The 15,401-nt window shown below is 41.1% G+C and overlaps 1 long non-coding RNA gene across 1 annotated transcript in view; it reads left to right on the forward strand.

Moving 5' to 3' along the window:
- The first annotated feature begins 5,239 nt into the window (after positions 1 to 5,239).
- The window catches only part of LOC132396648 (uncharacterized), a 28,212-nt gene continuing 18,050 nt past the window's right edge, over positions 5,240 to 15,401 (forward strand). The window contains exons 1-2 of the long non-coding RNA XR_009513062.1: positions 5,240 to 5,766; positions 7,266 to 7,430. This is a non-coding gene — a long non-coding RNA (uncharacterized LOC132396648). The remainder of the gene's footprint in view (positions 5,767 to 7,265; positions 7,431 to 15,401) is intronic.

Here is a 15,401-nt window from a genome sequence, read left to right on the forward strand (position 1 = left end):
ATGCCTGCTCTGTCATTCCATAATGGCTGATTTATTATCCCTCTCAAACCCATTCTTCTGCCTTCTCTCCATAATCTTTGACACCCTAACTAATCAAGAACCTATCAACCTCTGCTTTAAATATACTCAATGACTCCACAGCTGTCCGTGGAAATGAATTCCATAGATTCACTGCCCTCTAGCTAAAGAAATTCCTCCTCACTTCTGTTCTCCTCTATTAGTTGCTGTGTTCTCTGGTCCTAGGCTCACATACTATAGGAAACATTCTCTCCACATCCACCCTATCTAGGCCTTTCAATATTTGATAGGTTTCAATCAGAGCGGCCCTCATTCTTCTAAACTCCAAAGAGTACAGGCCCAAATTGATCAAACACTCCTCATACATCAACCCTTTCATTCCCAGAATCATTGGACACTGTCCAATGCCAGCCCATCTTTTCTTAGAACTGCTCGTAATACTCCAAATGCATTCTCACCAATCCCTTAAAAAGCCACAACATCGCATCCTTGCTCTTATGTTCTAGTCCTCTCAGAATGAATGCTCACATTGCAATTTGCCTTCCTTACCACTCTATCAACCTGCAGTTAACATTTACAGAATCCTGCACAAGGACTCCCAAACCTTTTTGCACCTGCGATTTTTGCATTTTCTTCTCGTTTAGAAAATAGTCTACATTTTTAGTCCTTCTACCAAAGTGTATGACCATACTATTCCCTATACTATATTCCATCTTCTACTTCTTTGCCCATCTCCCAAGTCCTTTGGCAGATTCCCTGCTTCCTCAACACTATCTGCCCACCACTATATTTGTATCATCTGCAAACTTAGCCACAGCGCCATCAATTCCGTCATCCAAATTGTTGACATATAACATGAAAAGAAGCGGTCCCAACACTGATCCCTACAGCACAGCACTGGTCACTGGCAGCCAAACAGAAAAAGCCCCCTTTATTCCCACTCTGCAAATCAACTAATCTACCCATGCGACAAACACAAGGAAATCTGTAGAAGCTGGAAATCCAAAGCAATACAGTACACACTAAGTGCTGGAGGAACTCAAAAGGCCAGGGAGATCTATGGAAAAGAGTTAACAGTTGATATTTTGGGCTAAGTTCCTTCATTGGACCCAAAACATCAACAGTTTATTCTTTTCCATTGATGGTGCCTGGCTTGCTAAGTTCCTCCAGCATTTTGATTGTGTTCTCATCCATGCTAGTATCTTTCATGTAATACTATATAGCTCTTATCTTGTTAAGCAGCCTCATATGTGGCACCTTGTAAAAAGCCTTCTGAAAACCCAAGTAAACAATATCCACTAACTCTCCTTTGTCTATCCTGCCTGTTACTTCCTCAAAGAATTTGAACAGATTTGTCAGACAAGATTTTCTCCTAAGGAATCCATTCTAACTTTAGCTTACTTTATCACCCACTTCCAAGTACCCCAAAACCTCTTCCTTAATAATGGACTCCAATATCTTCCCAACCACTGAAGTCAGGCAAGCCACGTCTAATTTCCTTTCTTCTGCATCCTTCTCTTCTTAAAGAGTGGAGTGACGTTTGCAATTTTCCAGCCCTCTTGAATCTAGTGATTCAAGAAAGGTCATTACAATGCCTCTGCAACCTCTTTCAGAACTCAGGGATGTAATCTGTCTGTTCCATGTGATTTATCTACCTTCAAGCCTTTCAGCTTCCACGCACCTTCTTATTTTCTGCTCCCTCAAGTGCCTTCTCCTTCGTTTCTGCTTCCTCTCTCAGAAGAGTGACAGATGGATGTTACGTTAGATAAGTGTGTGTTGGTGCATTTTGATGAGCCAAACTATGGCAGACTTGCACAGTAAACTGTAGGGTCTTGAGGAGTGTTGCAGATATAAGAGACCTATGGTGGAGGTGCAATGGATTCTTGAACGTGGTGTCACAGACGGACAGGATGGTGAAGAGAGCATTTAGCATGCTTTCCTTCACTTGTCAGAATATAGTGAACAGGAGTTGGGGTGTCATGTTACAACTGTACAAGCTGTTGCTAAGGCCAAATTTTGGAGTACTGCATGAGTTCTGGTCACCTTGATATAGGAAGGCTGTCCTTAAACTGGAAAGGATGCAGTAATGATTTTCAATGATGTTGCCAGGACTGGAAGATTTAAGTTATAAGGAAAGGATGTATAGGCTAGTATTATTTCCCTGGAATGTTAGAGGCTTATGGAGGTGTATTAGACCATGAGGGGCATAGATAGGGTGATTAGCCACAATCGTTTCCCTAGTGTAGTGGAGCCCAGAACTGGAGATCATATGACTAAAATGAGAGGAGAAAGATTTAAAGGAACCAGAGGAGCAACTGTTCCAGGCAGACTGTGGTGTGTACATGGAACAAGCCTGCCAGAGGTCCATGAATAGGAAACATTTGGAGATTTAGGGGTCAAAGGCAGGCTCATTTAGACAACTTGGTCAGCAGGATGAGTTAGGCTGAGGGGCCTGGTTCTATTCTGTATAGTTCTTACAGTATGTCATTAACTTATCTATATTCCATGTAGCACAAAAATTCATGGCATTTTCGATCGCAGATTCCACTACTGAAGAGATACCAACACTTTTCACTTCTAACCATTTGGAAGATGCAATGATAGGAAATGGGGAATTGCTTCCTTTTTACAATAGACAATAGGTGCAGAAGTAGACCATTCAGCCCTTCGAGCCTGCCCCGCCATTCTGAGATCATGGCTGATCAACTACTATCAATACCCGGTTCCTGCCTTTTCCCCATATCCCTTGATTCCCCTATCCATAAGATACCTATCTAGCTCCTTCTTGAAAGCATCCAGAGAATTGGCCTCCACTGCCTTCCGAGGCAGTGCATTCCAGACCCCCACAACTCTCTGGGAGAAGAAGTTTTTCCTTAACTCTGTCCTAAATGACCTACCCCTTATTCTCAAACCATGCCCTCTGGTACTGGACTCTCCCAGCATCTGGAACATATTTCCTGCCTCTATCTTGTCCAATCCCTTAATAATCTTATATGTTGCAATCAGATCCGCTCTCAATCTCCTTAATTCCAGTGGGTACAAGCCCAGTCTCTCTAACCTCTCTGCGTAAGACAGTCCAGACATCCCAGGAATTAACATTGTGAATCTACGCTGCACTTCCTCTACAGCCAGGATGTCCTTCCTTCACCCTGGAAACCAAAACTGTACACAATACTCCGCAAGTGTGGTCTCACCAGGGCCCTGTACAAATGCAAAAGTATTTCCTTGCTCTTGTACTCAATTCCCTTTGTAATAAAGGCCAACATTCCGTTAGCCTTCTTCACTGCCTGCTGCACTTGCTCATTCACCTTCAGTGACTGATGAACAAGGACTCCTAGATCTCTTTGTATTTCTCCCTTACCTAACCCTACACCATTCAGATAATAATCTGCCTTCCTGTTCTTACTCCCAAAGTAGATAACCTCACACTTATTCACATTAAACATCATCTGCCGAGTATCTGCCCACTCACCCAGCCTATCCAAGTCACCTTGAATTCTCCGAACATCCTCATCACAAAGATCTTTTTTTGACATCTTTTGACAAAGATCTTCACTTACATTTTAAAACAGATGTAGTTGTGTGTTAGGTGATATCATTGTGTGTTGTTGGCATAGGGTGCACATGGATACTACTTCTAAATCCTTATTGTTTGATCAGTGCACAAAACTTGCAAAAGCTTTCAGCCTGTAGCCTGAAATGGAAACTACTAGGTATTGGAGTGTCCTTATTTGAGATATTTCTAATTGTTTATAGTGTCTTAGAGGGCTACAGAACAGAAACAGGCTCTTCGGCCTATCTAGTCTGTGCTGAAGTGTCATTCTGCCTAGTCCCATTGACCTGCACCTGGACCACAGCCCTCTAATACCCCTCCCATTCATGGACTTATCCAAACCTCACTTAAGTGTTGCAATCATTTTTGTCTTGACTTATGGATTCCTTGTTTAATTGCCTGTTTTTGAATCAAACTGTACATACAAGAAATAAATTTTTTAGTTTTTCCTTTTTGAATTAAAGTTTCTATTTCATTAGATTTCGGCAATAACATTATTGGACCCAAATTTTTTCTTAAATAAATTCTTAATTGGAAGTAACAAAAAAGGAGTGTTATTTGATGTTTTGTATTTATTCTTTAATTGATCAAATGGCATTAATATACCTCCTTCAAAACAATCTTCTATATATCTAATCCCTTTTTGAATATTAAAATTGAAGAAATAAATTGGTCAAGACTATGTCTTGATAGTATGACAAATACAATAAATGTCTGGTTAAGATTAGTGCAATATAATTTTTACATCAATTATATATTACACCACAAAAAATAAATTAATTAAACCCAAATTTATCTGATCAATGTTTCTGATGTAACCAAGAAATTGGTACTTTTTTACATTCTACTTGGTCTTGTTCTAAAATTCAAACTTTTTAGACAAATTTAAGAGTTTTACTGGAACAAATTATTGGAACACAACTTCCACATAACCCAATAATATTTTTATTAGGCGATATTGAAGGGATAAAACCGAAACCCAAATTGAATAAATATCAGAAAGAATTCATAAAAATTGCATTGGCAGTAGCCAAAAAGGCTATTGCAGTTACTTGGAAATTGGATTCATACTTAAGTATAGATTGTTGGAAGAATGAAATTTCCAGCTGTATTCCACTTGAAAAAATTACTTATATTTTAAGAGATAAATACGAAACATTCTTGAAAATTTGGTGCCCTTATTTACAAAAGACAGGATTAAATATATAGGTGCTCCAAAGATAAAATAATTGGTTATTTGGGGAAAGAAAGAAATATATATATATACTAAAGTTATTATGAACTCTGTGGAGCATGTGGGAATCTTCCGATATCCAGGCACTCTTTCTTTCTTTTTTCTTCTTTTTCTTTTCTTCTATAGGGATGTTAGGGGGGAGAGGTTAAGGGGAGGGGGAAGGGTAGATTTTTTTTCTTTCTGTAATCATTTGAAAACTCAATTAAATTTTTTTTTAAAGTGTTGCAATTAAACCTGCATCCACCACTTCCACTGGCCTTCCAGCAGCTCTTCTAAGTAAAAAACTTCTCCCTCAAAGAGCTAATGAAAGACCTAAAATGTTTACCCTGTTTCTGCCTTCACAGATGCAGCTGAACTACATTGCCAGCATTCTGTTCTTATTTCACAAATGTCCATGTCAATAAGATGACTGTTGGAAAAGTACCATATAAAAATAATCTACATTAGTGCTTTCCTGGTGTATATGACAAATAAACACATCTTGGGCTTCCAGCTGGGTGCAGGTATCAACTTTAACCAATGTTTCAATGACAAACTCTGCCATTTTCATTAGGGATGATGCCTGGGTAATCAAGGTCAGTGGTATATATACCCTTCTCCTCCATTCCTCCTGATTGATTAATGCTCATCCAATCAGGTTTACAGTCAAATTCCAGTTTTCACTTAAGAGCGAGACCTTCATCTTTGTTAAAATTGTTTTCCTCTAGTTTTATTTCAATGCTTTCTTCATCAGGTGGTCCTAAATGCCATTGGCGTGGCACAGCAGCGTTGTGCCTTCGAAGTCAATCCTATTGCCATTGCAAATGCAATGTTCTGCTACCGACGATTTCTCTGGGCAACTCATATGGATACACCTCTCATGCTCCTTGATGCAGGTTTCCTCTGTGTGTCCTGTCTGGCCGATGTTCGCTGCTCCACCTTCGCAAGGAATCCTGTAAATGCCAGCCGTCCTATGTCCCAGGTAATCTTTGACATACATAAGCTGTAATTTGAGCTTCCTTACGGGTTTGTGGATGGTATTAATCAGTACCTCTTCAGGATCCTGGTGATCCTTCCAGAAACCGTCGAAGTATAGGGAAGACAGGCGAAAGCAGTGGGTTCCTCCTCATTGTTCGGTTTCCTGGTTTTACTGATGGCCCTTTGAAGCATCATATAAAATGTAGAAAGATGTGATATATCTAGACCATAGGTGAATAAAGGACTAATTATAGTCAGTGCCACAGATTGGCAGTGAGGAATTGTGATGAACTACATATACCTGTCTGGACACGCCCCCTGCTGACTGCTCCTGTGGCTCCTCCCACAGACCCCTGTATAAAGGCGATCAAGGCCTGAGCCCGGCCCTCAGTCTCCAGGATGTAGTATGGTGGTCACTCACTGCTTGTTCCTTCTTCCAGTCAATAAAAGCCGATATCTCGCCTTCACGTCTCAGAGTGAGTTATTGATGTTGCATCAGGAATTCAGGAATACTTTCCAGAGGTTTAGATCTTGAAGGGGATTGGTTAACTGACTGAATCTCTAATAGCTGTGTGTATCCACTGGAGACATTGTTTCCAGAGGAGGAAAGCAGTGAGGTGTGTTTTTAAAACATTATGTAAATTAGTCAAGTGAATAACATTAAGACATCAGCATTATGTGTATAGTTGTTGCTGTTAGTCTGTAGTGAAGAATCTTGGTGGATTCTGGAACATCTTTGCATTCAGAGTCTACATTGCTCCCGGCCTAGTTCACAGTACATATAAAAATTACATAACATCACCTTCTTACTAAGTTCAACAGGTTCTTCTCACTTTATTCTTGGGTTCCATGTATGACTGATATTTCTCTCCTGTGAAAACAAATACCAGGCAAACTAAACAGATTTATAACCACATAACAATTACAGCATGGAAACGGGCCATCTCGGCCCTTCTAGTCCGTGCTGAACGCTTACTCTCACCTACTCCCACCGACCTGCGCTCAGTCCAAAACCCTCCATTCCTTTCCTGTCCATAACCCTATCCAATTTTACTTTAAATGTCAATATCGAACCTGCCTCTACCACTTCTACTGGAAGCTCGTTCTTTACTCTCAGAGTAAAGAAGTTCCCCCTCGTGTTACCCCTAAACTTTTGCCCCTTAACTCTCAACTCATGTCCTCTTGTTTGAATCTTCCCTACTCTCAATGGAAAAAGCCTATCCACATCAACTCTATCTATCCCCCTCATAATTTTAAATACCTCTATCAAGTCCCCCCTCAACCTTCTGCACTCCAAAGAATAAAGACGTAACTTGTTCAATCTTTCTCTGTAAATTTATTATTTCCTTATCAAATGAGATGATATTATACAAGGATGTAATATTATATAATAATGATATAGGCGTTGGCTAGAGCATGGAGTTCCTCAGCCTGTGATCTCCCAGCTGACTGCAGTGCACGGGTCAGCTTGTTTCTGAACTCTGCATCTGTGCATTCCAACAGAGAGATCAGTAATGAGCCAGGAGGCGGATGGTCCCTTTCACTGCACACCAGGTCTGGAGGCAAAATACAAACGTCCCGAATGAAGCTTCTCTGCTGATCCAGGGATGGATGATAGCAGAACCTCATCCATTCATTTGAATGGAAGCATTGACCTAACTCAAAAAGGTAAGTTTAAGCATTTGTTTGTCTCACTTGATTTTACTTAATGTTCTAATTAATGTATAGAACTTGTTGATTTTTTTAAAAGAATATTCTTATTTGGTAATTTTATTTTACTTATGCCTTGGGTCCTGTTGATCCGAAGACAGTGTTTTAAGGGCAAGGCCTCAGAATCCATTGCATGAAGCTATAAATATTAAGAAGGTTGTCACCTTGTTAGAGCTGTATTATGGACCCCCACCCCAATGGTTAGAGGGAACTTGAGGAGCAGATGTGCTGAGAAGTTGTACATAGTTGTAAGAAGAGCAGAGTGATGATCAAAGAACTCAATTTTCCCAGTATCAACAGGGCCACCCGGATTGCCAATTGCCTGGTTAGAGAGGAAGTAGTGTGGTGCTTCTAAGACAGTTTCCTCATGGCTTATATAGAGGAACCTACTCAGGATGGAGCTGTACTGGACCTCCTCTTAGGGAAAGGGCCAGGCCAAATAACTGAAGTGATGGTTGGGGGGCGCTTTGGGTCCAGTGACCACAATTCTATTAGTTTTTGAAAGGTTATGGGAAAATATTGGGATTAAATTCGTGAACTGCAGCAGGACCAACTTTGCGGACATTAAGCAGTTTCTAGTTGGAGTCAACTTAATGATTCCATTTAATGGTAAAGGAACAGTTGGCAAGTAGCAAACTTTCAGAAGAGTCATTCCAAGAGTGAAGGGTAGTGTGTATTTGCAACCTACCATATATCATGACTCAACACTTAATGCTCTGAAAATGTCTTTTATTTCTCATTCTCACTTCCATGCTCCCTCACATCACGTGGTGTTCTGTCCCAGACTGATGACATCATCACCGGAATTGACAAGTGTCAAACTACATTAACTGACCTTACCATTTCAATACATGACATCCCTGCCTTCCTGAGAAATGAATTTCAATGTTTTAGAACACATTCAACTCATATTCTCTGCTTAGCATGACTATAACCAACACATTTTCTGTTTCAACTTAACGATAACTCTGGAACTGAAAATTTAATTTTCAACACTTTTTTTACATGTGCAGTATTCCTTGCATGCTGCATTCCAGTTGGAGATCCAACTACCACTTGATTTCCTGTTTCCCTCACCACCCTGTGTGGTGTCGTGTTGAAAGGTGTGGTGAATTTGTCCACTTTTTCTTGCACAGTGCCCCAATTTTACAGTAGACTCTGGTGCTGCTCTGTGATCATCTGCGTACATCTAATGCTTTCATTTTTGATCTGCATCCTGATCTCGTACTTCCAGTTTTGCTGCGTGTACCTCCTTGATGTCTAGTAACTTCCCCCTCGTTTAGCAGGTTGTAGAGAAGTTTGGCAGGACTTTTCCCTGTAGTGGCATGTTCCACACATTGGTACACAGTCACATACTTTCTTAGTTCACGTTTCCAGTCTTCTGCTTGAGCAATCCCAATCCTTTTCACCAGTGATGCATTGTGGCACTCCACCATTTGCCTGAGCCCACTTTGGTGGTGGTTGTGGGTGTTTAACTCCGTTACTCTCACAATAGTGCTTGAACAGTTCAGATCTGAAGTGGGGTCCTTTTTCTGATTTGATAGTTACGGCCAGTCCACGTCTACTGAAAATGTTCTCCAGACTGTCTATAGCCCTCTCTACATTTGTAGAGGTCAAAATATCATATTCATAAAATCGGCTGTAGTAATCCACTACTACTAGAATGGAATGGTTTGTTGGTAATGGTCTAAGTAAATCAGCTGCTACCTCCTGCCAAGGACCATCCAGTAACGGTGTCAGTTTTAGTGGTTCTGGAGGGTCGGGTCTAGATACAGTTTGACAGCTGTGACAGGTTTTTACAGTATTTCTCAGCTGCTTTACACGGGCCATAAAACCTTGGTTCTGATTTACTGATTTGTGTCAACTATTCCCAAGTGTCATTTCTGAGCCAGGGCGAGTGCCCGTGTGTGCAAGGATTTAGGTAACACAATCCTTGTCCCTCTGAGGATAAGATGACCCGCTACGCACAGCCCATTTGCAATGAATACATATGCCTTACAGTTCTCAAAGAGTCTATTCATGATGGCTTCACACACTGCCTGCAGCTCTGGGTCTGTGGCTGACGCTCTCTCCACTTCTCGTGTTGTTAGGGCTTTAGGCATATCAGTCACAGCTATGAACCTGACATATTCCTCTGAATCATGCTTGCGTCTCTTTTTGAGCAGTCTCTCCCCGCAGCCTTGACAGTGGATCTGCAATGTTCTGTTTTCCTGGCATATGTAGTCATATGGTTGCAATTACAAGACCCACCATATAACTATATAACAATTACAACACGGAAACAGGCCATCTCAGCCCTTCTAGTCCGTGCCCAACGCTTACTCTCACCTAGTCCCACCTACCTGCACTCAGCCCATAACCCTCCATTCTTTTCCTGTCCATATACCTAATCAATTTTACTTTAAATAACAAAATCGAACCTACCTCTACCACTTCTACTGGAAGCTCGTTCCACATAGCTACCACTCTCTGAGTAAAGAAATTCCCCCTCGTGTTACCCTTAAACTTTTGCCCCCTAACTCTCAACTCATGTCCTCTTGTTTGAATCTCCCCTACTCTCAATGGAAAAAACCTATCCACATCAACTCTATCTATCCCCCTCATAATTTTAAATACCTCTATCAAGTCCCCTCTCAACCTTCTATGCTCCAAAGAATAAAGACCTAACTTGTTCAGCCTTTCCCTGTAACTCATCCTGTAGTTTATGGTTAGACACGTGCAACCACATCATCTGAGATGTTCTCAACTCTTTCAATTCCAGCTAAAGCATTTGCTATCTCATGCTGGTACTGCTCACTGGCTGATGACACACCAAATATCAGTCTCTTATACCTATACACCCCATTATACACAGCAAATGTGGTTATCTCTCTAGATTCTGGAGTTAGTTCTAACTGGTGATTGCCCCATTTCAAGTCTAATTTGTTAAATACCAAAGTTCCATTCATACCTCGTAGAATCTCATCTACAGTTGGAATGGGATATCTCTCCCTCACAATTGCTTCATTTGCCCTTCTCATGTCCCAATGTTCTTGTCGGGTTTTTGTAAAATTATTACCGGGTTAACCCAAGGAGCTGGGCCTTCAACTTACTCAGTCATGTCCATTTTCATTAACTGTTCAATTTTTTTTCTCAACAGCCTCCGTTAAGTAGTAAGGTCTGAGAGGCCGAGCCACAGGCTTTACCTTGGATCAATGTACAGTCTGATCTGCTTAGTGATCAGCATTCCCTACTCTCAGACTCCAGTGACTCTTTAATGTCTGTCACTATTGACACATTTTCTCCAATCTTTAACACACCCATTTTTGTAGCTGTTTCTCCACCTAGGAGTGGTTCTCCATTGCCTTCATCACTGCCTGGTCTGTTCTGTTTCCAACACTTATTTCACATTCAAAAACCCCTTTAACCTCCAGTCATGTGCTGGATGAATATGGATACAGCTTTCTATTTTGTTTTGGAATGTATGAATGGCACTTTATCTTCTATGACTTAAGGTTTTCCCACACGTTTTCACCCAGTACATTACTGTCGGCCCTCCCTATCCGTGAATTCCGCATGCGCTAATTCAACCAACCGCGAATTTCAAAAACCCGGAAGTGCTCTTCCAGCACTTGTTGTTCGAGCAGGTACAGACTTTTTTTCTTGTCATTATTCCCTAACCAATGCAGTATAACAACTATCTGACATAGCATTTACATTGTATTAGGTATTATAAGTAATCTAGAGATGATTTAAAGTATACAGGAGGATGTGTGTGGGTTATCATGGATCAGGATCGAAAAAAATCGACAGTTCTCTTACTAAGTAAGTTGGAACAGGTACATCCGGTATTATTTAGCGTCAGTTATACAAACATTTGCATTCATATATAGTATATATTTTACCTTTCTCTGCATATAAAACACTTAAGAACATATGTTTCAGCACCGTTCCCGAGTTCGATCTAGTGACAGATCGCTATGGAGTGCGCTCTCCACCGTGCCGGGTCGATGTGGAGGATCAAAAACCCAAAACCCAACAATTAAACCGCTGCATTGCTTAGTAATAATTGTAGCTTTCATCAGGGCAGGGCCTTTCTCACTTTATCCTTTAAAATTGTTCCGATCGTTGACCGACTGTAGCCTAACGCTTTTCCAGTGACCGATGGTGTTTCACCTCTTTCCGATCGCTTTATTATTTCCACTTAGATTTCAATCGTTATCGTTATTATTTTCATGAACAGAAACACCGCGGATTCAGATCTCTGCCACTGGGTCCTAATGTCCACCACATTGAGACAGGTTGAATAAGGGTCTTGAGCATCCGTGAATTTTGGTATCTGCGAGGGGTCCCAGAAACCAATTCCTCGTGGATAAGGAGGGCCGACTGTACTGCTGGCTGCTGAAACTACTAACATGCACAGATTTACACCCCTACACAGAAAGTAATTTTTTTTGATAACACCTATTTGATGACCACTTCCATTACTGAGGATTGAGAGTAGGCTGATAGGGTGCTAACTGGCTGGGTTGGACTTGTCCTGTTTCTTGTGTACAGGAAATACCTGGGTAATTTTCCACATTGCTGGGTAGATGCTGGTGTGGGCGTTACTGAGTCGTGTCTGAAAGAAGGTCATAGTTGGGAGTTTAACATCAAAGGGTATACTTTGTATCCAAAGGACTGGCAGGACAGCATAGGCGGTGGTGTGGCTCTATTGGTAAGACATGGAATTACATCTTTAGAAAGAGGTGACATAGGGTCAGAGAATGTCGAACCTTTGTGGGTGGAGTTAAGAAATTGCAAGGGTAGTAAAACTTTTATTGGTATCATATAGTAGCCAAGAGGTGTGGTTGATTCCAAAGGGGCTAGACAGGGCATGTAATAAGGGTAATGTCACAATTATAATGGGGGTCTTTAAAATGCAAGGAGATTGGAATAATCGGGTTGGTGTCAAATCACAAGAGAGGGAACTTATTGAGTGCCTATGAGGTGTCTTTTTAGAGCAGCTTGAGCTCAAGCCTCTAGGGGAAAGGTTATTTTAGATTGGGTGGTGTGTAATAACCCAGATCTTATTAGTCAACTTAACGTGAAGGAACCCTTAGGAGGCAGTGATCATAATGTGATTAAATTCATTCTTCAATTTGAAAGGGAGAAGCATAAGTCACGTGTATCAGTATTGCAATGGAATAAAGGGAATTGCAGAGGCACGAGACAATAGTTTGCCCAGGTGAATACTGGTGGGTATGACGGGAATAGTTCACAAGGCACAGGATAGATATGTCCCACAGAAGTTGTTCTCAAATGGCAGGGCTAGGCTACCATGGCTGACAAGGGAAGTTGAGAACTGCAAAAAGCCAAGTAGCAAAAGAAAGTGGGAAATCGGATGACTGGGAAGCGTTTAAAATCCAACAAAAGACAACCAAAAAGCTTTGAGAAAAGATAAAATATGAGGTTAAACTAGCCAGTAATATAAAGCAGGATACTAAAAGTTTTTTTGGTTATATAAAGAATAAAAGGGAGGTGAGAGTTGATATTGGACCACTGGAAAATTATGCTGGTGAGGTAGCAATGGGGACAAAGAAATGGCAGATGAACTTAATAAGTACTTTGCTACAGTCTTCACTGTGGAAGGCACTAGCTGAATGCCAGAGGTCTGTGAGCGTCATGGAGTAGGAGTGAGTGCCATTGCTGTTACAAAGGAAAGTGTTGGGCAAACTCGAAGGTCTTCAGGTGGATAAGTCACCTGGACCAGATGGACTACATCCCAGAGTCCTGAAAAAGGTTGCTGAAGAGATAACGGATGCATTGGTCATGGTCTTTCAAGAAATCACTTGACACTGACATGATCCTGGAGGACTGGGAAATTGCAAATTTCTCCACTCTTAAGAAGGGAGCAAGGCAAAAGAAAAGAAATTATAGACCCGTTAGCCTGACCTCAGTGGCTGGGAAAATGTTGGGGTCTATTATTAAGGATGAGCTTTCGGTGTACGGAGAGTAATGGCAAAAAAAAAATCAAAGTCAGCATGATTTCTGTCAATAGAAATCTTGCCTGACAAATCTGTTTCTTCCAGGAAGTAACCAGCAGGGTGGACAAAGGAGAGGAGTAGATGTCATTTACTTGGATTTTCAGAAGGCATTTAATAAAGTGCCTCACATGAGATTGCATAACAAGATAAAAGCCTATGGTGTTACAGGAAATATACTGGGATGGATAGAGGAATGGCTGACAGGCGAGAGACAGTGAGCAGGAATAAAGAAAGCCTCTTCAGGTTGGCTGTCGGTGTTTAGTGGTGTTCTTCAGGGGTCAGTATTGGGACCACTACTTTTCACATTGGTTTTCAGTGATTTAGATAGTGGAATTGATGGTTTTGTGGCAAAGTTTTCAGGTGATACAAAGATAGGTAGAGGGGTAGGTAGTGTTGAGGAAGCAATGCAATTGCAGCAGGACCTAGACAAATGTGAAGAATGGGCAAAAAGTGGCAGATGTAATACAGTGTTGGGAAATGTATGATAATGCATTTTGGTAAAAGAAACAATAGTGCAAACTATTATCTAAATGGAGAGAAAATTCAGACATCAGAGGTGCAAAGGAACATATGGGTCCTTGTGCAAGACACCCAGTAGGTTAATTTGCAGGAGTCTGTGGTAAAGAATGTTGGCATTCATTTCAAGGAGAATAGAATCTAAAAACATGGAGATAATGCTGAAGCTTTATTAAGACACTTGTCAGGTCACACTTGAAGTATTGTCAGCAGTTTTGAGCCCCATATCTGAGAAAGGATGTATTGTCATTGGAGAGAATCCATACGAGGTTTAAAAGGATAATTCTAGGAACGAAAGGGTTAACACATGTGGAGTGTTTGGCAGCTTTGGGCCTGTACTCACTGGAATTTTGAAGAACATGTGGGGATCTCATTGAAACCTACCGAATGTTGAAAGGACTAGAGAAGGTGGATGTGAAGAGGATGTTTCCTCTATTGGGCATCCAGAACTAGAGGGTACAGCTTCAAAACTGAAGAGCAACCTTTTAGTACAGAAGTAAGGAGGATTTTTTTAGTAAAAGAATGGTGAATATGTGGAATTTTCTGCCACAGACTGCAGTGGAGGCCAACTCTGTGGGTATATTTAAAGCAAAAGTTGATAGATTCCTGATCGGTTGGGGCATCAAGGGATATGGTGAGAAGGCAGCTGTATAAGATCCGGGATCAGCCACGATGAAATGGTGGAGTGGAAGTGATATGCTGAATGGCCTCATTCTGCTCCTTTGTTTTATGGTCTTTTGGAATCATCTCACCTTGTTTTTAGGCAAACTGATGAAAATGATGCCAGGCAAATGTAGTGTTGACGTGGGGAACAGAGTAAGCATTCAGCACATCCACTGCTGCTGTGTAGTCTGCAACTTGTCCCCTGCTTGGTAGTGTTGAGAATATATCCTGCACATCTGGTCCTGTAAGGTGCAAAAGTAGTGCTCTCCTTTGTTCTGTCTTATCTGTTGGGTTATTGTCCACTATCAGTCCTTTACCGTCGACATAAAGTTCAAATGTCCATGTCCATCTTGGACCTAGAATAGATGGATCCGTAAAACATTGAAAATGTTGGATCTGGGATGTCTCCATTCTCATCAACTAACATTAAACTTACTTTCAAAGTCCAAGTCCTTGTCACCACTGTTGTGTATTTGCAACCTATCTTAGTAATTAATTAGATAGTGCATATTCATGGCTCGAAGCTTCATGCTCTGAACGTGCCTTTATTTCTCATTCTTGCTTCCATGCTCCCTCACATCACATTGTTCTGTCCCAGTCCAATGACAGTATCACCGTACTTGACAAGTGTCAAACTACATTAACTGACTTTATCATTTAAATACATGACAGATAGACACACCAAGTCAGGGAAACCTGGCTTTTGAGAGTCATTGAAGCTCTGGTAAAAAAAGGAAAGTATATA

This window comes from Hypanus sabinus, chromosome 7 (genome assembly GCF_030144855.1).
Source record: "Hypanus sabinus isolate sHypSab1 chromosome 7, sHypSab1.hap1, whole genome shotgun sequence".
Taxonomy (NCBI): Eukaryota; Metazoa; Chordata; class Chondrichthyes; order Myliobatiformes; family Dasyatidae; genus Hypanus; species Hypanus sabinus.